General features: G+C 40.5%; 1 pseudogene; it reads left to right on the top strand.

The window, feature by feature from the left end:
* Positions 1-9,061: 9,061 nt before the first annotated feature.
* On the top strand, positions 9,062-9,505 carry LOC112653998 (proteasome maturation protein-like; annotated as a pseudogene).
* Positions 9,506-11,430: the final 1,925 nt, after the last annotated feature.

The following is an 11,430-nucleotide window of genomic DNA, read 5'->3' as shown; positions in this document are numbered from 1 at the left end:
TCGTGTTTGGATATTTAAAATATCATGAACATTCTTGGGAAAATAATAACAAACATTTACTATTTATTAGGTTCCAGGCTCTTGCTTCTCTCTCATTCTCACACTCCATCCATCCATCCATCCATCCATCCATCCATCCATCCATCCACACTCATTTGTCCCTTTCAGGGATTAAAGAATGAGGGTTTGCCTGTTTGTCCACATATTAGTCTCTGGGCATCCATAGAAAAAGTTTATGGTTTCTTCCATATGATAGCTCTTCAAAAATTTAAAGGTAGGTATCATGTTTCCCTATACTGACTCTTCCTCATTTCCCCCAACCAAAGGCATAGACTTTTAAGATGTGCCTTACCATACTAGCACCATCATATTGGACAATTAACTTTTCAATCTTAATTTCCTCATCTGTTAAATGAGGATAACAATAGAACCATCCTCATTGGATTATTATGAGGATTAGGTGTAATAAAAAGATACTTAGGAAGACTGTCTGGCATATAGTAGGCCTTCACTGAACATTATGTAGTGTAATATAATTAAGTGACTTGGTTCCCAATCCCCTTATCCTTGTGGTGACTCACCTCTGGCCACACTCCAGCTTAAGTTTAGTACCTAGCTCAGAACCCTGCACTCCAGGAGTGGTTTCTTGCACAACAGCATGCTTGATAGATGATGTTTATGTGAAAAGGGCAGTGCATGGCATTGGGAGCAGAGCAAGAACTAAGAGGCTACAATCCAAGAAGGGGAGCTAGCTTTGGGTCTATACCAGTACAAACTAAAACCTTCATCTTATTTCACATCATAGAATCTAGAAGTGATATAGCAAGTAAACATGAATTATATATGGTAGATGGTAAAGAAGTGCTCACCTAGGTCCCTCAGTCCATAAAAAATGAAAGTCACCTGAGGACCATATCTGCTAAGAGCAGTTCATTTAGACTCTTTGAGAGAGTGAAGTCATTCATCTGCTTTTCAGATTAATAACTGTAATTTACATATCAAAATACATATATATATATATATATATTCTTCAGAATTTCCTAGTCACAGGAGTGACATGGATTTAAAGATGTGAATAAGGAAAGTAATAAGGAAAAATGATTTTGAAGAAGATCTGATGTGGCATCATGATTGGCCTGAGCAGTAACATAGGTTACACCCACTTGATGAAAGCATGTGCAGCTCCTGAAAATTGTGTTCAGGAAGTGTATTTCATAATATCACTGTGTACTGCCTTGCTCTGATGACTTGTGTTCTCAGCATTATTAATAACACAAAAGTCTTCCTATATTTGTGAAACACACAGGCTTCATTAGTAAGTGCAACATGTGGAACAGGATGTTGATGAGAGGGAAGTTGATAGCATTTTAAGAGACAAACAGGTAACCAAAGAAGTTTTCAAAAGATAGATTTCCTGCATTGAAAGACTCCAAAATTTATATGGTGATTGTATCACATTTTGGATAATAATAAAAATGTAATGGGAAAAGTATTTCATGCCATGCAATCCCAACTCCAATGTAATAATCATGCCCCAAAAGAAAGTCATGAAAGTATACTCAGTCCCCCACTCTTATGTGTCTTGTTTTGGCAATACTAGACAATACATTTAGGTAACTAAAAATATTGGAAAACTGAAGATTAAATTGTTTTTTATGGGGTATCCCGGTGGCTCAGTGGTTTAGCACTGCCTTCGGCCCAGGGCGTGATCCTGGGGACCCGGGATCAAGTCCCACATCAGGCTCCCTGCATGGAGCCTGCTTCTTCCTCTGCCTCTGTCTGTGCCTCTTTCTCTCTGTGTGTTTCTCATGAATAAATAAATAACAATCTTTAAAAAAAATTTTTTTATGAAGAAATAAAATACAACTAGAAATCTCAAGAAGATCATCTAAAAGACTATTATAGACAATAGAAGAATTTGGTAAAGTGGCTGGTAAAAATTTTGTATATAAAAGTCATTGCTTTTCTACATAGATTTGACAAGTATTTTGAAAGTAGAGCAGAATTAGAGATATCTTTTATATTTTCAGTAAAATGATTGTCTAGGAAAAAATTAATAAGAAATATACAAGAGGTGGGGCACCTGGGTGACTCAGTAGTTAGCTTTGGCCTTTGGCTCAGATCATGACCCCCGGGATCCTGGGATAGAGTCCCGCATTGGGCTCCCTGCATGGAGCTTGCTTCTCCCTGTGCCTGTGTTTCTGTCTCTCTGTCTCTCATGAATAAATGGATGGAATCTTTGAAAAAATAAAAAGAAATATACAAGAGCTGTTGAAGGAAATTTGAGGATGCTACTGTAGGATACAGAATAAGATGACTTAATCTACACATGCTTATAAAGAGAAAGACACAATTTTTTAAGGTGTAAAGTTATTCTAAATTTATTAATAAACGTATATACAGTGAAATTATCATCAGGATTGAGGGGAAATAGACAGGCAAACTCTTGGGTTCATACCAGGAGAAAAACCAGAAGGGTGATGGGAAAAAGAGAGGTAGTCAGGAAGGTATAGCCTTGCCAAATAATCACCATATGTAACATAGCTGGAGTGAATAAAGCCACTAGATATGTGCATTTAAAAAAAAGAAAGATCAATGAAGTTAATGTATGATAAAGGGGGCATTTCAGGTCAGTGAAGAAGAGCTGGATTGTTTAATAATGATGGACATTTGGTCAATTATATGGAAAGAAAATGTTAGATCTCTTAGGACAAGTTCAAGATTTTTTTTTCAAGTTCAAGATTGATCAAAGTTTTAAACATAAATCCAGAAGAAAAAAGCCATAAAAGAAAAAACATAAAATTTATCATACAAAACATTTAAATGTATGCACAAAACTCAAAATACTCTAAAGAAAGATGAAGTCAAATGGGAATAATGTGTAATAGGCTTAGTAACTGCTATTCCAAGAGCAAGTCTTGAGCTGTCTTAGCTCAACTTTCTTTCTGTGCAGATATGGGAAGGGGGGAAGTGCTCGCCTATAAGATTAGCATTCAGAACTCCATTCCACTGAATCTTCTTGGGCTCAAAAGTGTTATGAGAGGGAAATGTATGCAACTGGGGACCAAGCAAACCCTTGGAATCAGCAAAAGTGTCACCATTGCTCAACAATCACTATTCCACACTATTTCCGTATCTGGAAATTACCAAAATATCCATAATGAAACATTAGTTAAATGAATTAAGGAACATCAACAGGATGATAAACCATGGAGCCATTAAAAAGAATACCTGAGGTCAACAGGTACTGGAACGGAAGGAGCTCCTAGATATGTTGTTGAATGAGAGTGTGGTCCCATTGTGTCTGGGTAGAATATTTCTAGGAGGAATGCTTCCCTCCTAAGAGGAGACTGGCAACTGAAACTGTTGCCAGGTGAACTGAGAGATCCCAGGCTCTGAGGCCTTGACTCAACCCATCCCAAAGAATTTACCAAAGTTTCTTGGTCTCATCACGAGAAAGAATTCAAGGACATCTGAATTCACAAGTGGGAACATTTATGAAAACAAAAGTACACTCTGAAAATATGAGAGCTGGTGAACGAGAGAGAGAGAGAGAGAGAGAGAGAGAGAGAGAGATGCTGACCTGGGGTTCAGGTTTCCATCTTTTACTGACAGTCTTCAACTAGGGGGTGGAACATTCATTATTTGGGTCAGGGATTTCCTAGGAGGGTTTCATGCCTTTTCTTCCTTACGTCAGAGATTTCCTGTCATGGCACCCATCATCTTGGGCCTGTCTGGTTTGATCTGGCTTTTCGTGGAGTGCTGCCGTGACAGGCCTCTGACTTTCCAAAAGCTGCCCATGACTTCCTTTGTGCTGGCCTCCCAGTGTCCTGTTAGAACCTAACTAACTGCCTGCTTTAACAAAACTATGGTACAGTAGAGGGGGCGCCTGGGTGGCTCAGTTGGTTAAGCATCTGCCTTCTGTCTGGGTCATGATCACAGGGTCCTGGGATAAAGCCCCACATTCAGGCCCCACGTCCCAGGGATCAAGCCCCACATCCAGCCCCCATGTCCCAGGGATCAAGCCCCACATCCAGCCCCCATGTCCCAGGGATCAAGCCCCACATCCAGCGCCCACATCAAACCCCATGTTGGGCTCTCTCCCTCTGCCTCTGCCTGCCACTCCCCCTGCTTATGCTCTCGTGCTCTCTCTCATTCTCTCTCTCTCTCTTTCTGCCAAATTAATAAAAGCTTAAAAAAAAACCCAACTATGGTACAGTAGGAAAACTTCCTTTTCTCTGATACCTTTTTTGGTTTCTTAATATGGGTAGTTATTCAACAAAAAAAAAATTAGATTTAAAATTTATACCAAGATTTCTAATTTCAAGAGGAGAAATCATCAGATCAGGAGCTCCCTGTTGTGACACAGAATTAGAAATTCTGTATCATCAATGATATACACCAGGCAAAAGTACCTGAGTGAACTCTAATCCAATTTTGAGGAAATACAAGTGATATTGGAATAAACACCACCACAAGGAAGCAATCAAGAGAATCATATATTCTGTAGAAGAGCTGGTCGGGTCTATTCCATAGGTCAGTACCTTGGGACTGCTCATCTATATGTAAGAAACCGATGTGGGGTGCACGGGCGGCTCACTCTGACTCTGGGTTTTGGTCCATGTTGTGATCTCAGGTTATGAGATGGAGCTCTGCCTCCAGCACTCAGTGGAGAGTCTGCTTCTCCATTTCTCTCCCCCTACTTGCTCTCTCTTTCTCTCTCTCTCTCTCAAATAAATAAATAAAATCTTAAAAAAAGAAAGAAAGAAACCAATGCAATACAGTCTTGGATTGGATCCTAGTTTCAACAAACCTGACATAAAAGACTTTTTAGGTACAAACTGGGAACATTTGGATACAGACTGAGTGTTTAGGAATTGGAATTCATTTTGACTGTGTAGAAAAATGTCCTCACTTTTTAAAGATGCACATGAGGGGCACCTGGGTGGCTCAGTGGTTGAGAGTCCACCTTCGGCTCAGGGCGTGATCCCGGGGTCCTGGGATCGAGTCCCACATCAGGCTCTCCATGGGGAGCCTGCTTCTCCCTCTGCCTGTGTCTCTGCCTGTCTCTCTGTATGTTTCTCATAAATAAATAAAATATTTTAAAAATTAAAAAATAAAATAAAGATGTGTATGAATTTTTTGATGTGCACTAAAATGTTAAATTACTGTTTAAAATTTACTTTAAATGTTTTAGCAGATAAAAGTGAGGGTTTTCTTGAAGAGCAGAATTTCTACAGGTTCTGATCTGGTAGGGAGGAAATGAAGAACAAGGTAATCGTCAAAAGTTAGGAATGCTCAGTGAAACTGAGAAAAAACTGGCTTGAACCAGCTCTTTCCAGTTCCATAGCAGATGTTTACTGTACTAGGGAGTTACCCAGAAGGGGAGATGGCCCTCTGATAAACCCTACCGGGCTGCATGTAGAATCAACAGTGCACACCAGCGAACAGCTGTAAGGGATGAGAGATGTGAGGAACCTAGGGGCCAAAGTTCAGCTGGGAAAGCAGTTCCCTTCCCAGTGAGCACAGATGTGATTGGATTCCCTCCCGCAAAACCGTAAGCAAAGTTAAGCAACTCATTTTGGCTGTACAGTCAGCTGCCTTGAAGACCAGCACATACTTTGTTTAATGAGTAATGAAAATGCTGAAAAGAATTTCAGAAGGCTACAATTTCACCCAACATCGAGGTTGTTTTATTAAACAGTCCCAAGCAAAGTAGAGGGGCCGTGCTGACTGGCATCGCTGGCACTCTGCAGCCACCTCTCATTTCATTTGAGTCAGAGCAGAAAGGAGAGAAGAGGAGAGAAGGGGAAAGAAAAGTTGGGCTCTTCAGGATATAGATCCAGATGAGCTGTCCTCTTCAAAACAGGAAAATGGAAGAAGCATCCTTCCAGTGGATGGTGATTACCTACCCTGGGGGTTCTGTGCTCTCATAACAATTACACCCACTCTCAGTCACTTGCTCAACCATTCATTACTCAAATAATGTTTACTTAGTGCTTGACCTCTGAGAGTCCCCGCCCTCTCCCTATAAGCTTGCCAGTATTCAATATTTCTCATAAATAAGTACAATAAGGTATCAATACTCCCTGGACTGTTCCTAGTTATTTGCCTGTCCCTACTTGAGAGGCCAGAGGCAATATCTTATTAATTGCTGTATTCTCAGTGCCTGGCACACTGTAGGACTCAAAAAAGATGTTGAATGAATGAACAAATGGACAAAGCATGATAGGGTCAAGGGATACAAAGACACACCGTCTTATGCGGCCTTGCTGAGTTCTCTTGCCAAAAATATTTTGTAGAATGAGTACATGATGTATGACAGACCAGCATGAGATTGTGCTGATTCAAAGGAGTTGAAGTTGGGGAGACTGGTGGGAGGAAATAGGGGGCATCGGTAACTAGAATGGCAGGCTCTGTGTGAGCAGAATGACTAAGGGAGCAGCCCCTGGAAGGTCCAGGCTGCAACAGCTGAAGGGAGCATTAGGACAAAGGAGGGAGTTGGGACTCAGGATCATTAGCAATGGAAAAAAAAAAAAAAAACATTTAAAAATGCACCATTGCCATTTAAAATATGGAACCGTTTTGAAATCTAAAAACAGTAAAGCCAATCCAACCATGTTCATTTTCTCTAAAAAATGAATTTGGGACACTCTATTCCAAACCATTTTCTGTAGCAGCAAAATTGATAAAGTATACTTTTCTAATTAGGAAATTAAAAATAGGGCAGCCCAGGTGGCTCAGCGGTATAGCACCTGCCTTCAGCCCAGGGAGTGATCCTGGAGACCCGGGATCGAGTCCCATGTCAGACTCCCTGCAAGGAGCCTGCTTCTCCCTCTGCCTGTGTCTCTGCCTCTCTCTCTCTCTCTCTCTCTCTCTCTCTCTCTCTGTGTTTCTCATGAATAAATAAATACAATATTTAAAAGAAAAAAAACGAAATTAAAAATACTGGTACCTGGTTCATGAAAGTTGGGCTTCTTTCCATGCTGAAGAAGCCTTACAAGTTGCTATAATGAACATATGTCTATATATTCTGATTTTAGGTGCAATACATACCTTCCCTTCAGTCTCACGAAAAATATTTCTCTCTTTTACCTACTTGCTCATTTATTTATTCATTCATTCCTTATATTCAACAAATATTTATTAAGACTCTTATGAGCCAGGTACTGTTTTTGTTTTTGCTTTTTGTTTTTTTAAAGATTTTATTTATTTTTATTCATGAGAGACAGAGAGAGAGATAGAGAGGCAGAGACATAGGTGGAGGGAGAAGCAGGCCCCATGCAGGGAGCCTGATGTGGGACTTGATCTCGGGACCCCAGGATCACACCTGGGCCGCAGGCATGTGCCAAACTGCTGAGCCACCCAGGTGTCCCAAACCAGGCACTGTTCTAGGGGCTGGGACTATACAGGGTGACTAACTAGCCTGGTTTGCCCAAGACAAATCCAGTTTTAGCACTGCAAGTCCTGTGTGCTGGGAAAGCCCTCTCTCCTGGGCCAATGTTAGTCATTCCAGAGCCTACAGAGTTGAGATTTAAATAGAGAGGGCCCTAGGAAGCCCTTGCTAAAAGAGGTTATTTTCAGGAAAAGCCCTGGAGTAGATAACGACAATCACCACAATAGATTTTTTTGAGAAGAGCAGTTCAGAAAGGTCAAAGCCGGAGGCAGCTAGCTGACCCCATGTGCACTTGGAGCAGCCAAGAAGCCAAGCTTGCTGAGGACACAGTGAGAGGACAGTCACAGGAGATGAGATCTGAGAAACAAGGAGACTCGGATTATGTGAGGACATGTCAGTCCTAGCAAGAATTTCTGCTTTCCCAGAGTGATAGGAGAGGGCGCAGGAGGGTTTTTTGATCCAGGAAAGGACAGGATCATTTTGGCTACTGTATTAATAAGCCACAAAGAGGAAATAACAGGACAGGGAGAGATAGCATCTAAATGGCCTTTTTATTATTATTATTTTTAGTAATCTCTACACCCAATGTGGGGCGAGAAGTTACAACCCGGAGATGAACAGTTGGCCCTTCTGACTGAGCCAGCCAGGAGTCCCTTAAATTGTCTTTTTGAAAGTTCTATCTCTCTTAGCTGTGCCCAAGGAAACTGACAGAAAGATTTTGCTCCTTTTGGGGGCTCAGTTTTATCTTTTTATTTTTAAACATTTTATTCATTTATTTGAAAAAGAGAGAGAGCATGAGCAGGGGAAGGGGCAGGGGAAGAAGAACAAGCAGATACCTCGTTGAGCGTGGGGCTCGACATGGGGCTTCATCCCAGGACCCAGAGATCATGACCTGAGCTGAAGGCAGGTGCTTAACCAACTGAGCTACCCAGGTGCCCTCAGTTTTATCTCTTAAAAAAAAAGGAGAAATCTACTCTTTCCTGGTTCAGTGATGACTATTGATTCTTAATTTTATAATGAAAGAGAAACAGTTTCAAACATGAAGGATATAAATGGTGTCATCTAACTCAAAACTCTCATATGGCATGAATGTACCTCCATAGAGTGGTGTTAAGGATGTGTAGCCTGGGAGGGGCCTGGGTGGCTCAGTTGGTAAGCATCTGACTCTGGGTTTCGGCTCCATTCATGATCTCAAGGTCATGGGAGCCTGGAGGTTCTCTCACTCCTTCTCCCTCTGCCCCTCCTCTCATGCTCGCTCTCTCTCTCTCAAATAAATCTTAAAAAAAAAAAAAAGAAAAAAAGAATGTGCAGTCTGGGCCCAGACCACCTGAGTCTGTGTCTCAGTTCTGTGGCTCAGTAGCTATGTGGCCTTAAACAAGTGAATTAGCTTGAGGACAATAGCTGTCCCTACCCTCAGAGCTGTTAGGACAGTTCCATGAGTTAACACTTGTGCCTGGAGCAAGGTAAATATTCATTAATGTTAAGTATTATTATAATTATTAAGCTATACAAGGATAGATGCTCAGCTTTAAAACGGAGGTGAGCTTTCAGAGATAGGGCTTGTGTTTTAACTAATCATCAAATCCTTTTCAGCTCTGAGCGTAAGATTTATTGAATGAATAAATAACTGTTACTAAAGAGAGGCTGTTCACAGAGCAAGTGAAGATGAATGCCAGAGGACTTAGATCTCAGCCGAAGTCAGTATTCCAGTTACTGAACTTTCAGCAATGGACCTTTTGAATAGCATGATCTTCTTTGAAAAGGTCTTCCTTGTGTGAAAAATGAACTTTTGCCCAATCATCCTCTTGAATTATCAGAAAAAAATTTCCAGCTCAACCAAGATACAATGAAATTTTCTACACTAAGAAACATCCAAGGTCTGTTTGCTCCACTGAAATTACAAATGGAATTCAAGGCAATGCAGCAGATTCAGCGTCCTACATTTCTTCCAAGGTCAAACCTGTCACTGGACGTTTTGAGGGGTAATGATGAGACTATTGGATTTGAAGATATCTTAATGGCCTGTCACAAAGTGAACTAATGGGAGAACCACACTTGATGGTGAAATATAAACTCGGTTTACTGTACTCTTGTGCGTGTTGTTTATAGTCATCTTTTTACTATAATTTGATGTACACAACATTAAAAGTACTGACACACAAGAAAAAAATAGTTACTAAAGCATCAGTCATATTTTTATTGACTTTTTAGTTATAAAACACTGAGTTTAAGAACAGATAATTGGAAGATTACATTTTATCTTAGAAAGTGAAGTCAGGGGATCCTTGGATGGCTCAACGGTTTAGCGCCACCTTAACCCCGGGGTGGGATCCTGGAGACCCGAGATCGAGTCCCACATTGGGCTCCCTGCATGGAGCCTGCTTCTCCCTCTGCCTGTCTCTGCCTCTGTGTCTCTTGTGAATAAGTAAATAAAATCTTTTAAAATAAATAAATAAAATATGTACACTTAATTATTGAAAACCTCATCTGAAACTAATAATGTACTATATGTTAGCTAATTGAAATTAAATTTAAAAAAATGAACTATGAACTAGTTCTATAAGGACATATTCTAAAAAAGAAAAAAGAAAAGAAAAGATCTACATTTAACTCTCAGACCTGCTCAAGCTATTTTTCCAGACTTCTCCTGTACCAAGGAAAGTAGCCACTATTCTAGTTCATTCCACTATTGCTTCTGAGAGGACACAGAGGCCCAAGAAAGTTTAGTGATTTATTCAAAAGGTCTTTGTTGAAAATAAGTCATGTTGAAAGTCCAAATAGTTTCCTCGTTTTTTTCAAGAATCCTTTTTCAGAGCCTCCCACAATACAGTGGGGAAGCAGCATGCTTTGATCAAAAGGGCCTGCTACTAGGCTCCCTGCAACATCCAGCCAGACAGGCTACTCCAGCTTGCTGTGTTCCTCTGCAGAGATTTATTCCTGCCCCCTCCCGAGTATGCTGTGTACTGAAGCCTCAGGCGTGAAAAATGAGACAAATAAAACCAATTTCCACAGAGGCCATAACATAGAAAATATTGCTTCTTTTCCCTTGCTAAATCAAACAATTGAGCTTGCTTTTCCTATAAATCCTCCCCCCCGATTGTGGCATCGTGGCATTCATTTGACAAATGTTTATTGGACACCTACTTTGTGTCAGGCACTCTACTCAGCACTGGCCTGCATTTATTAGCATCAATGCTTTAGGACTAATTTGGAATAGATGGAAACTTCCTCCATCTAATAAAAGTCTCTTCTGTAAAATGTGCTTGAAAAACCCATCAGCTGTCTTCATTGTAACACATCAAGCAGTTATTAAAGTAAAAAAAATAGCCTTTGGAAAACATGTTCTGATTCCTAAAAACATTTTAAGGAGCAGAATAGAGCATTTTAAGGTGGATACGATGAAAACAATAAATTTAATTAGTTAATTAGCCAATTAAGATAACTAAAGTCACGCAGGTGTATTCTGTAGCGTCAGCACTAGATGATGGGAGAGGAGGACTAATTGGGGAGAACAGCAAGAGCCGGGGTCATCCAAAGGACCAGTTAAAATGTTATTACTTGGTATTTTGCCTATACAGGACAAACCACTTTTTATGTTGATGTGACCAAATGTTAGAAAGTGGAGTGAGACAGTGAAAAAGGGGACTAGATAAAAAGTACAAGACCCAGGCTCAAATCCCAGTGGCTCCAATATGATATTGTGTTTCTTACAAGTCACCAAATCACTCTAAGCCCCAACATCTTAAAAAGAAACAAAAGAGGGAAAAAGGTAAACAATGGAATGGGAGAAAATATTTCTAAATTATATATCTGATTAAGGGTTAATATCCAGAATATATAAAGAACTGCTACAGAGTTTTTCTTTAAGATTTTATTTATTTATTCATGAGAGACAGAGAGAGAGAGAAGCAGAGACATAGACAGAGGGGGAAGCAGACTCCATCCAGGGAGCCCGATATGGGACTCGATCCCAGGTCTCCAGGATGTCACCCTGAGCCAAAAGCAGACGCTCAACCACTGAGCCACGTGGGCAT

Source organism: Canis lupus, chromosome 3 (genome assembly GCF_003254725.2).
Source record: "Canis lupus dingo isolate Sandy chromosome 3, ASM325472v2, whole genome shotgun sequence".
NCBI lineage: Eukaryota > Metazoa > Chordata > Mammalia > Carnivora > Canidae > Canis > Canis lupus.
The sequence above is the reverse complement of the archived record's forward strand: the minus strand, read 5'-3'. Positions and strand labels throughout refer to the sequence as shown.